Raw genomic sequence first — 22385 nt, 5'->3', positions numbered from 1 at the left:
ATTTGTGACATCTCTAATTTTGCAGCTTGATCTACTTGCTCCTTGTTTTAGTGTTCTTTATTAGCCTGACTTTTGGGGACGTGGCTGTCTACATGATGGACTTTTACAGAGAGTTTGTCTGAGTGGCAATGTTTTTCCACTCATCACCCGCCTCAATTGGTTTTCCTTGATGTTGCTAGCTGGCCTTTTTTCACCTTTCTAGCTAACTCCACATAGCATTGGTTACTATATATGATTCAGTATAAAGGTAGAACATTGGCCAGTTCTCTCTTTCAGCAATGTCCAGGGCCAGCTGAATGGCTTTGAGTTCAGCAAGTGCACTTGATTCACCTTCTCCTTCAGTAGCTTGTGGGACTCGTCGTGTGGGGCTCCCTGCGGCCACTTTCCACTTCTGGTTCATCTCAGCCATGAGACAGAAACTGTCAGTGACAAGAGCACAGCGTGTTTCTTGTGCTGCAAGTTGGTTGTATGGTGGAGCTTTTTAGCTTGGGTTACTTGTTTTTGCTCCTTTTTGTTAGTGAGACTAAAGTTTTTATCTTGTGGCCGGTTTTAACTGTTTTTAAAATTTCAGGTTGATTTGTGTTTCTAATCCAGCCGTGCTGTGTGATGAGAGCAATCCATGGGCTCCATGTGGTGTGGGTGGCATGGTGGGTAGAGGAGCCTTTTCTTTAACATCCACCCCAGCACCGGGAGTCAGGGTGCCAGGAAGAGTTGTGCTTTTGTGATAATTTCTTTTGAGGTGGCTTGAACTTTCTTATTATAGGCAGATGAGATTTTGCCGGGTTTTTGAGGTTTTTTTTGGTGAATGTGGTTTCCTTTACACTTTCTGTAACTTTGACTCTAGAATTCTAGTGCTCGGCCTGGAGTCTCCCCAGGCACCTTCTGCTAAAGGCTCCAGGACAAGCCATTGTTCTTGGCTGCAGAGTAAAGCACATTCCTCACCTCTGGTCCCGTCCTGACTGGGCCAAGGGCACTGTATGAGCGATTTTCTGCTTGGTCTGGGTGAAGGTTTGTTGCTGTTCAGGGCCACAGCTGGAATTGTTCTTCTTAGGGTGACCAGGTAGAGAGGGCTCACAATGTGGCTGCACTCAGGAATGCATTCTCTAAAAACCTATGGCCCCTAGGAAAGCTTGTGTTTCCTTCTTGCTGCTTGGTGGAGACACTGTGATGATCTCATTGATCATTTCAGTGGGGATCTGGCTCTGTCCATCTTGCACTCTACTCCCAGGAACTGGATCTCTCAGGCAGGTCCCTTGACTTTGCTCTTCTCCATGGCAAAACCTCCTTCCAGCAGAATCTGGATGATTCTCTCTCCTTTCTCAAATACTTCTATTGCCCTGTTCCTCCACACAATGATGTTATTGATGTATTGCAGATGTTTTGGAGCTTTACCCTTTTCCAGTGCAGCCTGGATCAGCCCGTGGCAGATGGTGGGGCTGTGTTTCCACCCCTGGGGCAGTCGGTTCCAGGTGTGCTGCACGTCCCCCCAGGTGAAAGCAAACTGAGGCCTGCACTCTGCTGCCAAAGGAATGGAGAAAAATGCATTGGCAATGTCAATGGTGCCACTTTGCTGCCTTGGGCTCCAGCTCCTCCTGGAGATCCAGCGTGTCCGGCACGGCAGCGCTCAGCACTGGAGAATCAACGACTGGGAGAGAGAGGGGGTCTACTGACTGCTGATCAGAATCCAAATTTACTCTCAGCTACATGTGCTTATATACCATTTTTAGGAAAGCTGGTAATTTTTTGCCGCATTGGTTGGGTTAAACATCACACAAACAAGCTTACACATTTGCAACATTTGTATTTGCTTCATTCTTCTTTCCTGTCGCCAGTCTTGATGCAATCTTCATGGAGCCCTCAAAGCTCTGTTTGCTCATGCCAGGGCATCTTGGTTATCAAGCTGCTTACGCTAATTAAATCCACAGTACTCTGTCTTAGCTCCCACAGTGGAGTCCCTTCATTCAAGGCACAATAGCCTACAGTCAATTTCTATTGTCTGTCAGACTTTCCCACAGACAAAGTGGGGCTGTGGAAGGGTGAGTGGGTTTTACTGAGTACCCTTTGACTTTCTAGGCAAAAGGTTATGGGTGGGGATAATGGCATCTTGATTAATGTGATACTGCTGGCTGTGTGCTGTTGAGGTGTGTCATGATCCACCCAACCCGAGCGGGAGTCGTGCCTGGTTCTTTTATGGATCTCAGAGCGCAAAAGACATAGCAGGGGAAAACACCAATTTGCTTCTGCAGAAATGCACTTTATTTAGTGCCAACCAAAATGCGATATTGGGACACAGAGAGAGTGAGAGAGAGAGAGAGAGAGAGAGAAAGGGGGGTCGGGGTTATAGCTGCCAAGACGGGCAGACGAATCCTCGTGGAGCAGCCAATAGATGTCTGTTGCCGTCTGGGGAGATCTCAGGGGGTCTCCTCTAAGAAAGTCACTTTTATAGTCCTTTCCCAAAGCGAGTAGCTTCTGGCCAAAAGGTGGGAAGATTTATGGACTATTGTATGTGGAGCTCGTTACCCTGAGGAACAGGTGGAAACAGGACGTTTCAAGGCACACCAAACCATCTTTGTTGTTATGAACACACACAGGGCAGCCCATACCGGACCAGTCCATTGTTCTTCCATCTGTGGGAGCTTTGTTGAGTCAGCGCCCCGTGACTAGTTGTCATGAGAAACCAGTCCTGGTAGGCATCACCTGCGGAACAGTCACTTGGCGTTCCTCCCATCCCTGGCCAGCGCAGGCCTCAGGCGAGGGTCGTTGGGCAGAAACAGACGAGAGGCTCAGACGGACTCTCACAACAGGGAATATGGAAATAGCAACTGGAGAGAGAATATGGGATGGAGATACAGAAGATGGGAGAGGGAACAGAAAGGGCTGATGGAGAGATTTTGTGTCAGAGGGGCTCCCAGTGCCCGTCCCTCGAGAGGCCTGGGTTGAGGAGCAGCAAGCGGAGCCGTGCAGCCCAGGGCCGCTCCGTGCCTCGTCTGCCTCCCTGCAGGGCCAAGCCCCCGTGGGACACGCGGCTTCTCCCGCCCAGGCCCTCCATGGGCAGCCGTGTGCCCCCAGGAAACGTCCCTCCCGCTCCAGGCGGGCGCTGCGGGCGCTGCGGGGGCTGTTCCGCTGTCCCTGCCTGAGGCCACGGCCCGAGCACTGAGGGAGATGAGGAGCAGCTCCGTGCAGCAGGAGGCTCAGCCCTGGTGGCCCTGTGGCTCTGCCCTCCTGTTCTGGGCATAGAGATAGAATAATAGTAGGAACATTAAAGTACAGAGAAGACGAGAGGAAAAATAGTAGTAAGGACAAGGAGAATAAGCGTAACAATAATAATTTCAGAAGACACAAATTATAAAATTTAATTAATAATGTAGAGCCAGCCCCAGTGTCTGTGCCCTGGCACAGGAACAGAACCCAAGGAGCGGCTGGAGCTGGCCCTGGTGGGATTTATGTTGGATTTTCGGGCAAGGTTCTCCCCGCAGAGGGTGCAGGGCACTGCCCAGGCTCCCCAGGGATGGGCACAGCCCCGAGGCTGCCAGAGCTGCAGGAGCGTTTGGAGCCTGGGCAGCGCCCTGCTGGCAGCAGGGACCCAGCCCCGGCCCCGGGCTCTGTCCCCGCGGCGCCGCAGAGCCCAGGGGACACCTGCGAGAGCGGCTGCGGTGCTCGGCCATTGGCCCGGGCCGGGTGCAGCAGCCGCCCCTGGGCTCGGGGAAGCGCAGGAGGCTCTCGCCGTGCCCCTCGTGCAGCTCTTGGGGTGCCCGTGCACGGCCCCGGCCTCGCCTGGCGCCCCTGCCCCGCTCATGCTCCCCGTGCCCGGCAAAGGCGCCCGGGCTGCGCTCGCTGCCCCCGGCTGGCGCTGCTGAAGGCAGGGACGAGCCCCGGGCCCGGCAGAGCCCTGAGGGACAGCCCTGCTCCCCGGCCTCCCGCCGCACGCGGAGCCGCTGCCCACAAGGCCCTGGCACGGCCCTGGGGCCAATTGCTCGTGCCTGGCCAGCGCAGCTGCACACCCAGGGCTCTGCAGCCTGGGGCTGGGGCTGGCGTGTGCCAGCGTGGCCAAAGCCTCTCAGGGCTCTGGGCACAGCAGGGGCCACAAGGCCACGAGTCCGGGGCTGCTCCCAGACAGTTCCTGGCTGCTCCACTGCTCGTGGAATGCTGAGGGTGGCCCTTGGTGACACGGGCGCTTCGTGTCATGGCCCTTTGTGATGTGGGACGTGGTGGTGGCCACAGACCATTGTGACATCAGTGAGCCCCAGCCTTAACTCAGGGTATTTAAGGGGCGCAGAGCCCTGGAGTGCTCAGTCCCAGGAGAGCCGCTCTCTGAGGAGGAAGCAGCTCCCAGGTTTACCAGTTTACCAGTCACGTCCAGCCAGCAGTTGGACGTCTCTCTTCCTCCTGGGTGCTGCCTTCCACAGGCCTTTGTAAGTGTTGACTCCATTTCCCCCTGCACCCATGAGGTGCACCAGAAGGACAAATTCCAGAATTGTAGAGTCCCAGAGCCTGCCATGGTGCAGATGGAGATCTCCAATTCAAACGGAAAGAAAAATGAATTGGGAAGGCTGAAGCAGTCACATCCTTTGGATTTCGATGAAGGTATTAATATGCTGCTTTTCCTAACTCCTCCCTGGAGAACTGTGGTGTAAAGATTTGGTTATTCAGAGAAGCTTCTGCCTGAATTAGGCAACAAGCAAGATCCTTTTCAATTGTACAGATGTTATTAACAGAAATGCAATCCAGAGAGATAGAAAGGAATAAGAGAGGAGAGGTGGGGTGTAGAGAAGAGAGAAACATTAGGTATGAAAACATCACCACCACATGGATTCTCTGTGGTCCAGGCAGTCCTTTTTCAGTGGTGGGGGTCCCCAGGTGGGTCTGGAGGTACCACCTTTATACTGCCCAAGATTTGAGTACCCACAGGTACAGATTGTCACAGCTGCTCTTAGATCTCGGGCTGGAAGGGATGCAAGCTCTACAGCAAGAAAAAGATTCTTGCTTGAGTCTAAAAACATGCGAGCATTGTTCTTCAGGAGCCACAAAATATAGAGCAGCTGGTGAAAGAAAAATTTGGACTGTGTTTCAAGTTGGGGCTTAGGCTGCAGCTTTTGTGCTGACTGAGCCATGAGAGCAAATGCACTTTTGGAAATGAAATGCTCACAGCAAAGCTCTTCTTACAGGTTGTATTGAACATACTGTGATTCTCCTGCTGGCAAGAGTGCAGAAACTTTGCATCCAAACTTTGTTTCATCTGAACTTTGGGCCTCTGGAATGGACAAGAAAATGGCCATAAAAACATGGCATGAGAACTGCTCCAGTCTTTTTTCTCTATTTCTTGTTAGAGCCACTATGTTGTCTCTCTCCCCCCCTCTGTCTATCTCAAGCTGTTGTCTTTTGTGAAACTGCATCTGCTGCTGCATTACTGGAATGGCTGTGGAGATGCCACCTCATGCATTCAGAACAGAAAAGCTGAGCTGGGCTTTACACCATGGTAGTGCAGTACAGAAAAGTGGCCATGCCTTCTTTCTACAGCCCAGAACTGGCTACTGGAGAGAAAGTTGTGTGTGTCCCATTATTGATTTTTGGAGCTTTTTCAGAGTAATTTACTGTGAGAACAAAGCTCTGAAGGATGCTTACAAGACCATCCAGTGGGTATTTTTTGGCTATTTAAAAATCTCCTGATGAAGAGTGTAAAAATTCTGCTTTTCTGCAGGAGAAGGAAAACAAACTTCCATTGTCTCCACATGCTCTGCCACAAACACCCAAGCAGACTACTTGAGGTGAGTGAAAGAGCAGTTAAGCCTTGGCACTTGCAGTGGGTGCCATGTGAAGCTCTTCCCAGTTTTGAAAGGATGATGTTGAGAAGGTTTTGCTGGCCCTGCACGGCTAAGAGCTGAAATGAACACCGAGGTGGGTTCAGGCTGGGCTGGCCCTCCCTTCCTGCAGTGCAGTTGCTCAGGGTCAGCTGCAGCAGTGGTGCTGCATCCCCCCCTTGTATTTGCAGTGCAGGAGAGGATGGAGAACTGTGTGTGTGTGGTATCAAACACTGGAATGGCTGCCAGCTGCTGTCAGAGCAGTGATGTTGGCAAGGGCACCCAGGCCTCCTGCAGCCCTTGGGCTCTGGGGCAGCTGTGCCCTTTGGAGCAGGCACTGCAGGGCTCTGGGTCACATTGGATACAGCCAGGGATGTTCCGTGGGAAGGCTGAGGGCAAGGTGGTCCTGCAGGGGAGCAGCTGAGTGAGGCCTGTGCAAGGACTCTTGCCAGGAAATGTCACTGGGCAGATGTCAGAAGTCTCGGCACATCCCACATTGTTGAAAGACATCTGCAGTTTTCTTTTCAGAACACACCAACACAGCAGTCAGGTGCATCTGGCCTGGGATGCATCCCTGGCACAAGCTGCTCTCTGTCCTGATACTGAATTTCAACGTATTAAAGATTTACTGCTTGTAGCAATTGATCTCAGGAAGTTCTTAAGGATTTTTTCCAGTGTGGAGGGAGTTTTTGTCATTCAAAAGAATTAGGTGTTCAGGCCGGGAGGAGCAGAAGCATTGGTGTGTCAGTGTTGGGAAATGTTGTCTGTTTTTCATATTGACCACTTCATCTTGGATTTTGATCATGAGCTTTGTAAATCTCACTTGTGTTGACTTGAGGGTAAAAATCTTTCTCCCATCAATTGCTTCAGGCATTAATGAGTTTTACCCTCGTTAGGAGCTGATGTTATTTGGGTTTTTGTAGTTGCACTTTCAGACTTGTACAAAGTTTGTTTTTAATGGCTGTAGTAGAAGTGCCTCAGTTCACGGCTCAGTTTTTTAACTGCTGTCCACTAGAAGCATCAAATATTATCATGAACTCTGCTTTGCTGTTAGAAAGGGAGACATCCATGTAGCTCAAAAGTTCAACTCTGTGTAACCAAAGCCATAAATTCAGTCCCTGCCAAAAATGTATTTCAGATGGATTTTCAAAAGTAAATGTTGATTTAAAAGTTTTTCCTATAGAGAAAGAGAATATAACTTAGCTATGTTTCTTCTCTTCCTGAAGTTGTGGTCTTTGTTGGTCATTTGATATTTGAAAGAAGTGCCTGTGTTTTCTAGATGTGCTCCACGTGCTAATGAAGAAAACCTCTACAATGCAAACTATTAGAAGCTAAGTGTCATAGAAATGTGGCAGATTTCTGGAGTTACATGACTACATCCTCTTAAAGCAAAGAACTTGCATATAGAAACAGTCAGTCCCAGAGCAACTAACTCGAACCTTGGGAGTCTCTGTTTGACATTTGCCACATGGTTGGTGCAAAACTACATATGTGCTTTATGGAATAGGAACACATTAGAATTTTCTCTTAGAGTTCACTCACAGAAAAATGATCTATTTTTTTCTTTTAGAAAATACATTGCCGTAGTCTCCTTGGAGCAACACCAGCACTACAAGGATGACTTCAATGCAGAGTATGAGGAATACAGGAATTTACATTTTCAGATTGATAAGATTCACAAGGATTTCCTGCAGTTTTATGAGCAATGGAAGAGTCTGATTCCAGGCTCTGAAGCCTATAAGCTAAAGAAAGATAAAATTGTGAAGAGTGTGTTTCATCACAGCAATGACTTGAATTCCCTGGAGCTGCTCAGTGAGAAAAAGGGAAACTGCAGCATTGGCATATGTGCTCAGACACTGCTTGGGCTGTGTCTGATTTTTGTGGGACCCTGCCAAAAAAATCCTGTTTGAGCTTTCTGTGAACAAAGAGTAAGGTGAGGTGTGTCCCAAGCAGAGTCTTAGAGCATGTGCTCCTTCTGTTCCCTATTGAGAGGCTTAATTGCAGAACCTGGGGGATGCTGGAGCTGGGGATTGGTTTTTGCAAAGCTCCCAGAAGAGTGGTGGCTCACAGAGAAGAAAATCTCTACAGTCAAACTGAGGGCTCTTTTAGTGTTTTCCATAGGTTTCATTTTATGGTTGGAGTGAATTATTCTTCTTTTGTTTTTTTGTCTTTTTGAAGATGCTGCTTCATCGAATCCTGACATATTATCAGCAGTTACAACAGGTATGTGTGGCACCTGTTGGTCACTGCTGGTTTCTTCTTTTGACATCTCCTGCTCAATGCAGGCTCCTTCTTGGAATTCATCAGAGTTGCTGCTGGTTTCTTATTTTGATATCTCCTGCTCAATGCAGGCTTCCCCTTGGATCTCTTCCTCGTAGCTGCTGGTTTCTGCTGGGTACTGCTCCTGCTCAATGCAGGCTTCCCTTGGAATCCTTTGTCATCATTTCTGGATTTGTCTTGGGACAGCTGTTGGTATGTCTCATCGTCTTCATCCATTTGGTAAATCTCCTGGTCCATCACTCTTTTTGGCCACTGGTCCATATCCAGCTCTTGCTGTGTGCCATCTTCCCAATGGATTCTCTTATCTGCTTTCTCCCAATGGCCCTCTTGGTGACTCACAGCTTCACATGGGGAAACTTCCTGGATTTTCCCTTCTTCTTCTTGCTGGTAAAACTCTCTGACTTTCATCTCTTCCCCAAGGCAAAGCTCTTGGCCAATTATGTCTCCCCACGGAGGAAGCTCTGGATCTGTATTGCTTTTCCCCTCTTCCTCCATAGTGGCAAAGGCCCCCTCCTCCACAGTGTCTGACAGGCGCAGGCCTGAGCTGTCGCCTGCCCCCAGCCACTGCCCGCCCAGGGCCTGTTCTTCCAGCCGGGCAGGCAAGGGGCTGGCTGCCTGGGAGTTGGGCTTCACCTTGTCCTCCTCCATCTCAACTTCATTTTTCGCGCAGGGATCCCGAGAGCTGCTTCCTCGCGAGCGAGCGGCGCTCCAGGGACTGGGCAGCGCAGGGCCCTGTGCCCCTTTTATACCCCTGCAGGGCGTGGCTGGGCCATGTCACGGGGGCCCCTGGCAGCTCCATGTTCCACATCACCCAGGCAATGATAGAACGCTGCAGTGTCACCAACGGCCAGGCCCGGCACCCTCCAGCAGCCCAACCCCCTGCAAGGGGCCTGGAGCTGCCCCCGGACTGGAGGGCTTCCAGCCCCTTGTTCTGATGCACTGATTAAAATGGTCTGAAATGGCTCTGCCTGAGTCAGGGTGCGAATGAGGCCATGTGCCAAAGTCAGTAGTACGGGTTTTATTGGAGAGTAAATGAGAGACAGAGAGAATGACAGAGAGAGCAAAAGAGAAATGGAAAAGGGGTGGGGGGAGAGAAAGAGAGTGATAGAGAGACATTAAGTAGAAAACCTCAGCACTCTGTGGATCCCAATGGCATCCTGCTGTCTGATGGAGAGCACCCACAGATCCCTTGGAGATGGATCCCCATGGCATCCTGTGGGTGCTCTCCATCTCCATGTTCTGGGGCTCAGGGTCCCCCACAAACACAGTTCAGGGGGTTGGTGCACACCTGGGCCGGGTGGGAAGGCCCAGGTACCTGCCCTGGCAGGGACAAGTCTGAGCCAGGCTCTTGCAGCAGCCTGTGCCTCTGTTGCATCCCTTTGCATCAGGAGCAGAGCTGTGCTGCAGGGCCTCAGCAGAGCCTGGGCAGCGCTTTGGGGCTGTTTGATGGATTCTGGCCCCTCCTCAGCTGCCCCTCACGGCAATGTCCCGTGGATTGGCCTTCCCGGGTGGGGATTTTCCAGCTGGGGCAGTTTGTGTGAGGGAGGATGGGTGTTCACTGCCTGTGAGCAGAGGTTACGCCACAGCCCCAGAACTGTCCTGGTCCCTCCCTGGCTGTGGGGAGTGTTTCAAACGCGGCCTCAGCAGATGAGCCTGTGGGCTGCGGCCTCCCCCAGCCCGAGCCTGGCCCGGGCTGATTTTCAGGTCAGCTGCTGGGTTTGGCTTTCTTGTGGATACATTCCCCTGCCTCGGTCTTGTTTCCTTGTCCCTAAACCAGAGGTAATTGAACAATGGTGTCACTTTTATTGTGCCTCAGGTGCTTTTAGGCAGCTCCAGTCCCAGCCCAAAGCTGCAGTCAGGGGCAGGAGGGCTGGGCCTGGTCTGTCTGATTTGGATGCCCGGGGCTCTGCCACTTGGTTTGTTATATCTCAGTCCGGGTGAGGCAGAAGCAGGCAAGTAGTAACACCCCTCTGGTCTGGAATGAAAAGCTCCTCCCTCCCATAGGACTTTGAAGGCACATATTAATCCCTTGAATTCTATTGGTTTATACAGTTCTTCCACCTCTGGTTGCCTCCTGGTGATTCTACTTGCATTCCCCCTAGGACGTTCTCTACTCTCCTTATCCTTATTGGTCCTTTTTTTCAATGCTCCACCCCTGTTTCTGCATTGGTTCCCCTGGTTTTTTACCCCTCCTCTGCACCATTTTCCCTGTTCCCATTGGCCCTTGACCCTCAGATTCACCATTTCTTCCCTGTATTTAACCCTGTGGCCTCACCCAGTTTTCATCTTTGTCCCTGGACCCTGTTTGAGGCAATAAACTGTTCTTGGAGCTCCATACAAAGTCCCATCCTTACCCTGTGTTTGTTGGCAATCCAATAAGCGTGCTCCCGGCTTGGAGAGTGCTGATCGCTCGCACACACCTCTGAAAGCATACTGCTTCAGTTTCAGTCTCTTTATACAATTTAGCCATAACAGGCAAAAAAACCTTACATATTAATGTTTAAACTATTATCCATAACATATCTGTCTCTCACAATCATTGAAAGAGGAAGGCAGTGAGGTGAAGGGAAGGATGCAGGAAAGCAGAGCAAAGTCAAAAGTTGGTGATGAATATACAGGAGTTCAGTTTGGTTTTCAAAATCAGCTCTCACAGCTATGACCCACAAGCATGCCTAATTTAACACCTTATTGATATGAACAGCAGAAATTTATCCTGGTAATAAAAGGGGGCTGATGAATATACATTATAGAAGTTATGTGGCATACCTTGAAAATTCCTCTGCTCATACTGAAACAGTCTTTTACAATTGCTGTGATCACACTTTGATGTTAATAAAGGCTCTTATCTTCATCAAACTTATGCTTGGAAACTGCCTGTATATTTCCCTAAAATTCTATTGTAGGATATATAGGAAAAGAAGAATTAGACAGTAAATGAGGTGAGCACAAGCACAGCTATTCAAAACTATTGAGATTTTTCCTCTTTATTAATTTGTCATTTTTCAATGGCATGAACAGGGCAGGTTGCAAGCAAGAGAAAAAGGATATCTGCAGCCAAATGGCAAACATCCTCATCCAACACAAGGTTACATATCAGATTTTTTATCAGAAATGAAACCTACAGATCCAGTAATCAGAGTTCCTTAAAAACTGAGCAGGAATTCCAGAAGCAAGAATATTCTTGCAATACTTGTAGTGTATTTAAAAGAATGAGAATCTAATATGCAGCTTAATACATCTCCAGGGCTATATTTACCTGCCAAAAAACCCCCACCCTCTTAATGGGGTAAAACCCCACTGCAAGACAGTCTGGCATCACAGCAGCAGGCAGCATTGAGAGTGTGGTAAGGGTGTTGCCACAAGACACATTCTTTGAAGGAAGGACTGTTATACTTCAGTTATTTTAGCTGAGGAATTCAGTCAGACAAATATTATATTGGCACTGCACCTATACCAAGGTGATAGAAAAACGTTCCAAGAAGGACATTGAGTGAGAAAGCTAAAATGGCAGCTTTTATTTCTAGTCCTTTCAGCAAAAATGGTCTACAAAAAATTATTGATTTTTACTGAGTTCTGCAGAACTTTCTCATGCAATTTGTCAAGAAATAAAATAGATGAGAATTTTGCTTCATTGGGATTTTCAGACAATATTCAATGTGACTCAAAAGAGCATTTTTACCCATTTGAACTCAATTCAATATCCAAGTGATATGGGAGAACTTGTTACTAATGGAGTGAGAAATGGATGTATTAGAAAAGAAAAACAGAGAGGAAGGAAATTAAATAGGAGAAGAAAGTGCTGGTTTAGATATTTTGAAGTAACTTGAATCATCTCAAGTGGTGAGAAGTTTCTGATAAGCTGGAGTGAATTAAATAAGCTATCTCACTTTTATTTCTTCATGTCAGTCAACTCAGACTAGAGCCCAAACAGAAAACTATCCACAATTAAGATTCCTATTGCAAATTATAATAGACATGAACCCAAGATAAAATTGAAAGCCAGAAATTCCATATGCATCTATATGATTCTAGAAGATCTTCTAAAGTAATATTTTTATATAATTTTGAGGATTTGTTTACTGTATTCTGTGAATATATTAAAAAGCATCAAGTTACCAGTTTCTAGTAAATTCTTCAGAACATTGTCATAAGTTTTATTAGAAAAACCTGGAGTAACAGCCAAAGCAAAGTTATTCATAAAACTACAAGCTCATTTTTACTGTAGAATTTTATAAAGGAAGTCTATTTTTACTGGAATTTTGCCAACTCAAACTCATAATATATTAGACTCATAAAATGAAGCAGATCAAAATCCAACTCCTTTTATGTTCCCAAATACCATGAAGTGAAAATGAGTTCAGGGTCTTATGCTGCTAAAGAAAACACTACTTAGATTATTGGTGCCATGACTTGCTATATTTACAAACAAATTGTCTGAGCACTTTTTAAGGGAGATGCAAAGCAAGGAGAGGTGGGCAAAAATGACTGAAAGCTGGGAAGGAAAAACCAAGATGAAATGATGGCTCATAAAACCAGGTGCACTTCCTGATTACAGGTGAGATCTGCAAAACTGGGTCAATTTTCAGAGACAGATCTGAACCCCTGTGGTGTTAATGCTGCAAGTTGTGGGAGGTAATCACACGTGCTGCAAAGGTGGATGTTGGGATGTTGTGAGGGAAATAGCAATGAGATTCAGAACAGGAAAAATGCTGGAATGGTTAAAACTTCAGACTGGATCCTGCTTGTTTTCACTTCCATGAGATTACACGGTGTCAAAATGTAAAGGCAAGCAGGAAATCAAATGTTTAATATTCAGGGCATTCATCAAGCACCATATCTCTTACAGGTAATCAGGGGGATGCTCATGAAGCCAATAAGCTCCTGTCAGCTCCCTGTCTTCCCCCTGCATTGCTGTTTGCTCTTACACAGGGAGAGAGAAAGAAAATTTACTCTGTAAAACACACTCAGGGCAGTAAACTCAGCTCATGTGAAGTATCACAGTTTCGATGGTTTGGGTGAAAGTTAATGGCTAATTAAAGATTAATCTCATTAGGCACATTTTTGATTTTGATTTTTAGGAAAAAGGGATATAGAAAGAAATTAATATAGATACTGTAGATACTGCAGCCTTATATATGTGTATATATATGTATATACATATATATATACACACACACACACATATATATATATATGTACATATTTGCAAGACTCTTTTTGAAATGGAAAAAAAACCACAGCCAGGCTCTGGGCTGGGTGCAGTTGGTCTGTTGGTTCTGGGTGCCATGGACCCAGTGAGCTCTTGCAGCTCAGTAACTTGTGCCCTGAAGGGGTTTATTAACTATGAGGCTTTATTAGCTAATTTATCCACATTTATTTATCCACAAAATCATTTTGGGTCAGGGATAGTTAGCCTGCCCAGAGCCCAGTGAGTTGAAGGATGCACAGGAGAGTTCTCCAGCAGGCTCTCTGTGAGCATCATCTCATCTCTGACATGGCACATTAGACTCATTCCCAGCCATAACAACATATCCAGGCTGCTGGAAAACCTCCTGTCCATGCTTAGACAAAAGATTAGACATGGCATATTTTGGACTGGAGCTGCATACCTAGGCTACCATATCACTGTACTTCATTAGGTGTCCCACAGCCACTATTTGAAGGCAGATATTTTATTTTTATGATATATACATATTGTCTTCAATAAACATTTTATCTAAGAGTTGGGAGAAAGCTTGCTGGGCCCAAACCCAGAGGTCAGTGGATTTTGGGTTCTATTTCCTCTTCATCCCTTACTAACAGAACAGATTTTGTCTTGCTTTCCTCCTCCTGCCCCTGAGGGTGCTGTCTGGTATCAAGTAGTGTCTGATAAATAGTAGCCAGGACCCAGCACATTGCATAACTTTGTGCCTCTTTTGAACTCTTAAAGCATTTTCCTTTCAAATATTCTACCACTTTATCAGGGTCCTGTATCAGAGGTGAACTTCCAAACTGCTGGAGAGGAATAATCCTTCAAAAGCTGATCCATTTTCTCCTGCCTTCCATGCTATTCACAACTATCCACCCTCAGGGCAGATCTTTGAAAGACTCTCCTAAAAATCTCTTTTGTAACTCTAAACGTGGTGTGAACAGCACTGAGGAGACTTGGCAGAGCTAGCAACAAGAACATGCTTGCCTTAACATCTAAGAGAAATTCTAAATGCTCAAAAGCTGTTATAACAAACCTGAGGGAGAGAAAGGGGAGGAAAAGCTGAGGAAAAAGTATCCTCCCCTATTTGCCACACAGACTGGGTACTGCTATTCATGGACTCCCAAAAACAGTGCCCAAGGTAAAGTAGGAAAGCAGCACTGAATATGCACATCCCAAATGACCCTCATTGCCCTGGATGTTATAATGTCATGAGCTGATATCTCACAGTACATCAACAAAGAAATCCTGATCCCTCTCTGCTCTGAAAAAGGGCACCATGATGGGCACATAGAGCATTTCTCATGTTGAGATAATAACAATACACTGGAAATAGCAATGAGATAAGGGAACAAACAGTAACAGCAAAAAATATTAATAAAAAAAATTTAGAAAACAAAGGAGAGACTGATTCACATGCAAAAATGCTCACCCCAGAGCTCAACCCAAACACAGCCACAGAATCACAGAATCATTGAATCAACTAGGTTGGAAAAGACCTTTTAGATCAATTCCAACCTGTGACCTAATAAGACACTGTCAACTAGACCACAGCTTGCAGTGCCACATCCAGTCCTTTCTTAAACACTTCCAGGGATTGGTGACTTCATTACATCCTTGGGCTGCTCATTCCAGTGCCCAATAACACTTTCTGTGAAGAACTTCTTCCTTATGTCTGACCTAAACTCCTCATTGGACTTGTGTTCCAGACTTTTCACCAGCCTTGTTGCCCTCCTCTGGACATGCTCAGCATTCAATATGCATCATTAAAACAAATTAAAACAAATAATATATGGAGGAATATAAACACAGAGACATGCCTCAGATTTGTTCAAAGCTCTTTCTCTCTCTGTCGCTACAAGATGTTGTGCAGAGACTGTAAAAGACCTAAAGCTTTAAATTCCCCATGTGGGAATATTGCAGCATCAATTTTCTAGCAAATTCTAGCCTCTCACACACACAAATCTGACCAAAAGATTCTCAGATTACTAAAGCAATCTCAGAGCATTAAAGTGTGCAAGTTTTTAAAAGCATTTTTATTTCTTGATGGCAGTGATTTTTGTTTATGCATCTATATATGGGGGTGTTTATGCATATATATATATGTATGTGTGTGAGTGGATGCATTTCATTTTTTAGTAAGCATGGTATATAGCAAGAATCATGAATTTAAAGAATTTCTTTTGAGACCTGCATTTCCTTTTGCTGATGATTGTTCCTTATCTTAGAGTGCACAGAATGCTGTTGGCTGAATTGAAGCTCCATTGAGTGAAACAATCGGATTCAACCAAGAAGAGAAGAAAAATGATCCTCTTAGTGATGTTCCCTAGCACAGGAGAGAAGTGCTTACCTTGTGATGGTTATTGGCAGTTTGTACAAATGATAGTGCACAAGGGTTTAGGTTAACCTGTTTATTTTTACATGACCTGAGATATTAAAAATATCCTTATTTTGAAGGGCTGCCAGGCAGTAACTCAGCATGACACAAATTCTGGAGGCAGCATCATGAAATGACATGCACTGTTATTGAATTTTTAGTATTCAGTGAATATTGGTCATGATTTACAATAATTTTGAAAAATCAGCATTTGTAATGGGATTCTCTTATCTCTGAAAAGCATTTCTGACATTCAGTAGTGCATCACAGAATTGATTTATAATTTTTTTCCTGGTACGTATTCCAGCTGCATAGCAATATTCTGAGATTCTGACAGACTGCCACTTCTCACTCCTTAAAGAAGCAGGAACTCTTTAACAATAATGATTAGAAAACTAAGAAATGAGCAAACAAACAAACAAAGCAAACTTTTCTGATTAAAGCAATACACTCATGTGAAGGAGGCTCAGATACATGAGCCAAAGATATTGCAGCTGCAGCTGTTGCATGGGTATTTTTTAATTTGTTCAGAAATTTGGCACTTCAGTGCCAAATACCTTGTGACTTCAATATTTATAAACACACCTCTGAACATCTTACCTCAAGTGTCGACATTTCCAAAGCTTCCAAACATCTGTGGTCCATTTTAACTTTTCAGTTGGCATGGTGGACATATTATTTCTTGTTTTAGGTCTGTTGGATCTTCAGGCTGCCAGGAGTTATGCTTGTCCTGTGCTACTATTGTTTTGAGTGAGTTTTGCCTGATCCACTCATTACCCATACACTGAATGCTAAATGCAGGCTGAAAAACTGGTTTGATTTTTGTAGGTTACTGCAATGACTTCATATGAGGAGTTTAAGGGTTTTTTAAAATATCTATTCTGAGTCAGCACTAATAAAGCAGGTCCAAAGTTGTTTGGATTTCCACCTACATTTAAGAACCAGGGAAAGAATTAATTCTTTCTGGTTTAGCACTTTACTCCTTTTCTCTGTGAGCAAACTAAGTGAATGAAACATATTGGGTGAATGGCTCATTCTTGAGAACACTGGAACCTAAACCAGGCAGCAACTGCTTGCTTACCAAATCTGTATTCACACATTAAAAATTTTAAACTGAATTCTGGGTGCTTTGCAAAAATTGCAAGTGTTGAAGTGGAATTTGGGGCATTGGTTTTAATTTTTAAAGTACCTTATACATTTTGATCTCTGTTTGCCTGACAAATTTCATATTTCCTGCACAGAACTCAGGAGAGATCTAAGAGCTGAAACTCTGCTATTTTACATGAGAGGGAAGTGTTAGCAAGATACTTTTTTCTCAAATGCTGGCTTTTATTTTATACTCTTCAACCAAAATATGGTCATAGAATTCAAATGAAGTCCAGATTTCACACTTATAAGCTAAAACATGCCTTTTTCCTAATTTTGCTCAGCCTGGATTCATTGGCTGTGAAAACACTCCAGACCATGTAATTCCTCCTAAGAAATGAAATTAAGGAAGTCTGTGCTCATCACTCAGGAAGCAATGAAAAGTCCTTGTCATTACCAGGCTGATAGTGCTTTATACCCATTGTATGTATTATGGACTCCAACAAATCAAAAGTGGAAAAGATGAACCAGGTGTATATGAAGAGAAATATAAGAATTTGAACACTGCTGCACACTGCTCTCTAATACAGAGGCAAATGATCCTGCTGGCATGGATCTCACAGAATGCCTGTATAACAAAAATCTCTGGTTTTACAGGAGAAAACAGGAGGTCAGCCTTATTGACAGCTAACTGTGCCAAATCCTTGGCAGCAGACAGTGTTTATACAGATTGCTGTAAAAGATCAAGGCATTTACTTAAAGATTTCTCAAAGATATTGAATATATGAGGTAGGAATGGAAGGTATTCATGCTGTTAGATAATAAGCATTGGAATTCATCTTGTGTTTCATTCATTTGCCTTTTAGTACAGCATAATTATATCTCTCTTTGCAAGCCTGCTTGAAAATCACCTCTGTGAGAATTTAGGGGACATGCAATTCTCATGAAATAATTTCATATTTACACCTTTCATCAGCATTAAATACAAGTGGGCAAAATGTCACGTCTAGAAGTGGCTAAAATTTCCTAGCAAACGAAGTAATCAGTAAATGAAAAATCTTAAAACTTTATCATCACATTAATTAAAAGAATCAGTAATGATTCACACAAGCATATGAAGTGGAGCACATAGATTGAACCTTTGAAGCTACTATAGAAGGTAAAGAAGATCCTTCAAAAAATCAAAATAAAATTCAATCAGCAGCAAACTCCACATAGCAATTGATTTCCAAAATATACTGACATCTGTCATTCACATCAATGGCAAGTCTCCCATGGGCTTCAAACAGAATGCCATCAATCAATCCCATAGGAAACTCAGAATATCAGAAAAACCCTACCTCATCTTGGATCCACAGAGTTTTCAACCCTGATTTATGCTACATCTGAGTAAAGGTGCAAGCACACCACATCTAAGGAAAGGTGGCACACAGTTCTTTCTTTCTGCAGAGATAATTTCTTCATTAATATACCCATATATGAGTAAAGTGAATAAGGAAAACACTTCAATTTTGATAAAATAATCAATCCTTTCCTTCTTGAAACTCAGCCTGCCAGCAATTCCTCGTAGTCACACAGAATGTCTTTTTTTTGTAGTCAAATCAGTTAAAGTATTTTGGAGGGTATATCATTTTCTATTTGATCAGTTTAATTTAAATCTACAAGATGCCCTCAGAGAGATCATCAAAGGATATAGATATTTCAGTAGATTATTTTCTTTTCACTGACAGCAGCTCTAAAAGGTAGTGAACATTATTTACTTAAAAAGAAATGTTTTCCCTAATGCAATGATTGCTGGAAGAATCATTAGTCACAACAAAAGTTCAATGACTCAGTTAAATATATGTCTTATTTTATAATTTATATGTCTTTTTACCGTGTAGCATCCCTTGGGTCAAGTTTATGAGAAACAAAAAGGACACAAAAACCTAAATAATATTCAATATATAATGAACATGCAAATTAACTGGAAAATCACTTTCTCTTAATTACTAATTTTTACATAATGATCCAATATCTCTTTGGTCTCTCCTAATACACAAAGAGATAGCAAATTGTGGATGTTTCTTAAGTGGCAATTACAGCTCTGACTTAGTAGACATGGTTTATTGAAAATGTGCCAGCATTCAGAGACTCCTTCAGACTGGGTTTCAGCTCTGCACTGGCTTTATTTTTCTGTATTTATAGAATCATGTTGTCATTTACAACCTGAATCACACCTTATCTGCCTGATGTAAACTTTAAGAAAAACTCTGCTATTGTATCCTGGCATGCAAAGCTTGGGATAGTCTGTCTAAACACAGAATGAAGAGATTTTTATTATCAGAGAAATTTAGGGTACTCATTTCCTAAAACATCTAGATTTATAATATATAAATATCATAAATATAATATTCATATAATATAAATATTATATGAATATTATAAAAACATTCAGATTTATAATATTCATCATTAAAAAAATACTCCAAGCCTTCTTGAATGTAAATATTATTTACATTTATGTTAATCTTATCAGGATGTCTACAATACCTAAGTATGAAACAAAACACAGATTAAAATGGAAAAAGTTGAGTTGCATCAGTACTTGAGTAAGCTGAAAAGCCTGTACTATTATTTAAAATGAGCTGGCTATTAAGCTGAACTTATTAGATACCCTTTTGAAACTAATTTCCTAATTGCATTTTTTCTTTCCTATAATTTGTTTCATTTAATATTCATTGGCCTTATTGTTACCATCTTTCATCTGGGCTATCATTTGAGGTTCACTGACCATGAGGTTCTTTCCAATTATTTGATCTATTCATACAAATATATGATTTTAGTACTTAATTTCTGGCATGTCACCATTTTTAAAATGTTATGTTAAAATGTGATCATAATGAAGTCATGTATTGTGGAATTGAGATACAAGTTCTCATCTCAAAAATCTTGAGTACAAGGTTATGTGGTCCAGATGACATATGATGGTTGCTTTGAAATTTATCATATCAATTATCAATCATATAATTTCTGTATTCTTCCAAAATCTCACCAGTCTGGGTAAAGAAATAGGCAGGTTTTGTTTAGATACCTTGCTAACTTCTTTATCAAATTGTTCTCTGTTTTGTGATGCTTTTGTTAACACTACAAAAAGTGATTTTTCATGCTCTCTTAATAACTTTCCTTCTTAAAACATTTTGCCCAATAATAATTTTAGCTATTTCACTGATTAATTAATCCAGTTATATATATATGCACACATATGTGTACAGTATTAAAAAGTGAACTTTCTGTTTGGGTCTTTGTGCTGGTTTTGGCTGGAGTAATTTGTTAATTCGCTGAAAAGTATATTGAAAAACTATAATAAAGGTATATTCTAGAAACAAACTCCTTTCTTTGAAAAAAAAATATTCATTTGAGAGACCCAAAATTTCCATGGGAATAGATTGTTTCCAGTTTCAGGGAATAAAACAATACAAAAAAACTTCTAAAATTAAACCAAAGCTTTTTGGTTTTCATGTCTGTTTGACTTAACTGGTTGGGGTTTGCTTTGATTAAAATTTTACATTGTTGAATTGGGTCTCTTTCCTCAAGTAGGAATCTTTTGTTCTGGTCCAGGACAGAACAAATGTAGAAATGCTTGAACATATTCCTATGTTCACACAGGAATGCCCCCACCTGTATTTTCTAGGGAGCTTCACTAACCATTCCTTCTCACAGGCTTTATGAGATCATTCCAAAATCATGGGAAATAACTGCTAGTATCATTTTTAGGTGGGCTGATGATCTTTCACCCTGTCATGAACAAACCCTTGTACAAGACATTGTGTGAGGGAATGATATCCTAGAAGTATATTTATGTTAGCCCAGAATTTTAATGTGTATTTAAGAAAATACAGAGTAAGAACAACATGTTTTCATGCTTCTAGCATGCACTAAATTTGCTGCCTAGAAAGAAACATACTGGAATTCTAAGGGTGCCTTTCATTTTGCCTGAGAGAAAGAGACAGAGAGATGGAGCATCCATACACACCCCCAAGAACAAAGGAATGGGATGTGACTGCTTTGAGACTCCTGAAGGCACATTTCCTTTTCTATAAGAAGTCTTTGCAGGAGATTCAAGGTCATGTGTCCCAGGTAATAAAGACAACTGTTTAGCCACTGCTTTGTTCTCTAACACTTCCTTTGACAAATTCAAACCTGTGGTGACTGAAATAAGGCATATTAGGAACTGCAAGCCCAAGTTTTATCTTGAAATAAATATGGCATAGACACATGACAAAAAAATTAGTAGTTTGGTTTGACAAACACAAGTAAGCACAATATAACTGGTTTAAGTTGGATTGTTTTAGCCCAGAATTAATGGTTCTCATGCTTATTTTAAAAATTAAATGTTTTAATATATATTACTTGTGTATGTATCTATGCTGCCCAGGACATCAATAGGTGACAAATCTCTTGGTAAAAATTAAAATCCCAATTAAAAAAATTATTAAATATTATATGCTCAAAAATTAAGAGGACAGTATTTGCATCTGAGTGCAAATTAGGATCAGCCACAGTTTGAAGTAGTTTCTTTCCTAGATTCCTTCTAACACAGTTGTGGCCATGCTTCCAGGCAGTGGTTATATAATCACAGACCATACTGTGAAGTTTGGGTTACCCTTAAAATAAAAATTCCAGCAGATTAGACAGGTAGATTAGGATCTGCTCAGCAGTCAAAACACAGAGAATCTAAGGTGGAGCAAGCCAAGAGCTTTGTTGATATACAGCTCCAATACCTGCTGGAGATAGCATCTACTGTACAGATCACTCTGCTTTCTAATTAAATCAGAACTCAAAAGAGCAAGAAATGCTTTATTGGAGCTGTAATTTCTTTAAATCAAGTAGTCTGTAACCCTTCTTGTTTCCATGGCAATAGGCCTGTCATAGGGATGTTCATTAGCTGCAGCTGTTATCACTGCAGGTACACCAACCTCACATCACAAAATACCTGTTGGAAAGTATAGTCTGAATTAGATCCCAAAACTATTTATGGAAATCTCCCCATACTATAAAATACTGAAGTCCCAGGAGTGTTCCCAGCTTGTGCTTCTCAGGACTTCTTTGCTCTGTTTGAGCTTTCAGTTTTTTCCCTTCCTTTGCCCCCATAAGTCAGTTTGCAGCAAACACTTGATTTTTGAAGGAGAAAAATAATCTTTAGTAGTGTTTCAGCCACAAATGGACTAATCTGTTGGATCTCAGCCCCATGTATGGGACTTTTACCCTCAGTCATATGCCTTTTATATCCTTTTTTCAGCACCCTGAAATGGTATCACTGCACTGTAGCTGTTCTGTTCCTGGAGCTTACATTTTAGTGCCAAGCCAGAGGTAAGCATGGGTTCTTCAGAGTTAGCTTGAAAAATATGCAAAAGCAAGAAAATGTACACCCATCTCACAGTTGTAATTGGCAATGACTTTGGCCAAGAAAAATCAGGCAGTGTTGATGTCTTACTTGCAAGGTGGAAATCCTTGTGTTTGAAATAAGGCCACCACAAATATCACTTAAAAGGAAATCAAACATGCTTTCCTTGTCTATTCTGATTCACCTAATGGGACTGAGTATTTTCACCAATACCTTCAGAACCATGTCAGTCCTGTTATTTTTCAGCTGTTCTACATCACTATTCCTTTG

The sequence above is a fragment of the Erithacus rubecula genome (genome assembly GCF_903797595.1).
Source record: "Erithacus rubecula genome assembly, contig: scaffold_134_arrow_ctg1, whole genome shotgun sequence".
Lineage (NCBI taxonomy): Eukaryota > Metazoa > Chordata > Aves > Passeriformes > Muscicapidae > Erithacus > Erithacus rubecula.
Note: the sequence above shows the minus strand (reverse complement) of the source record.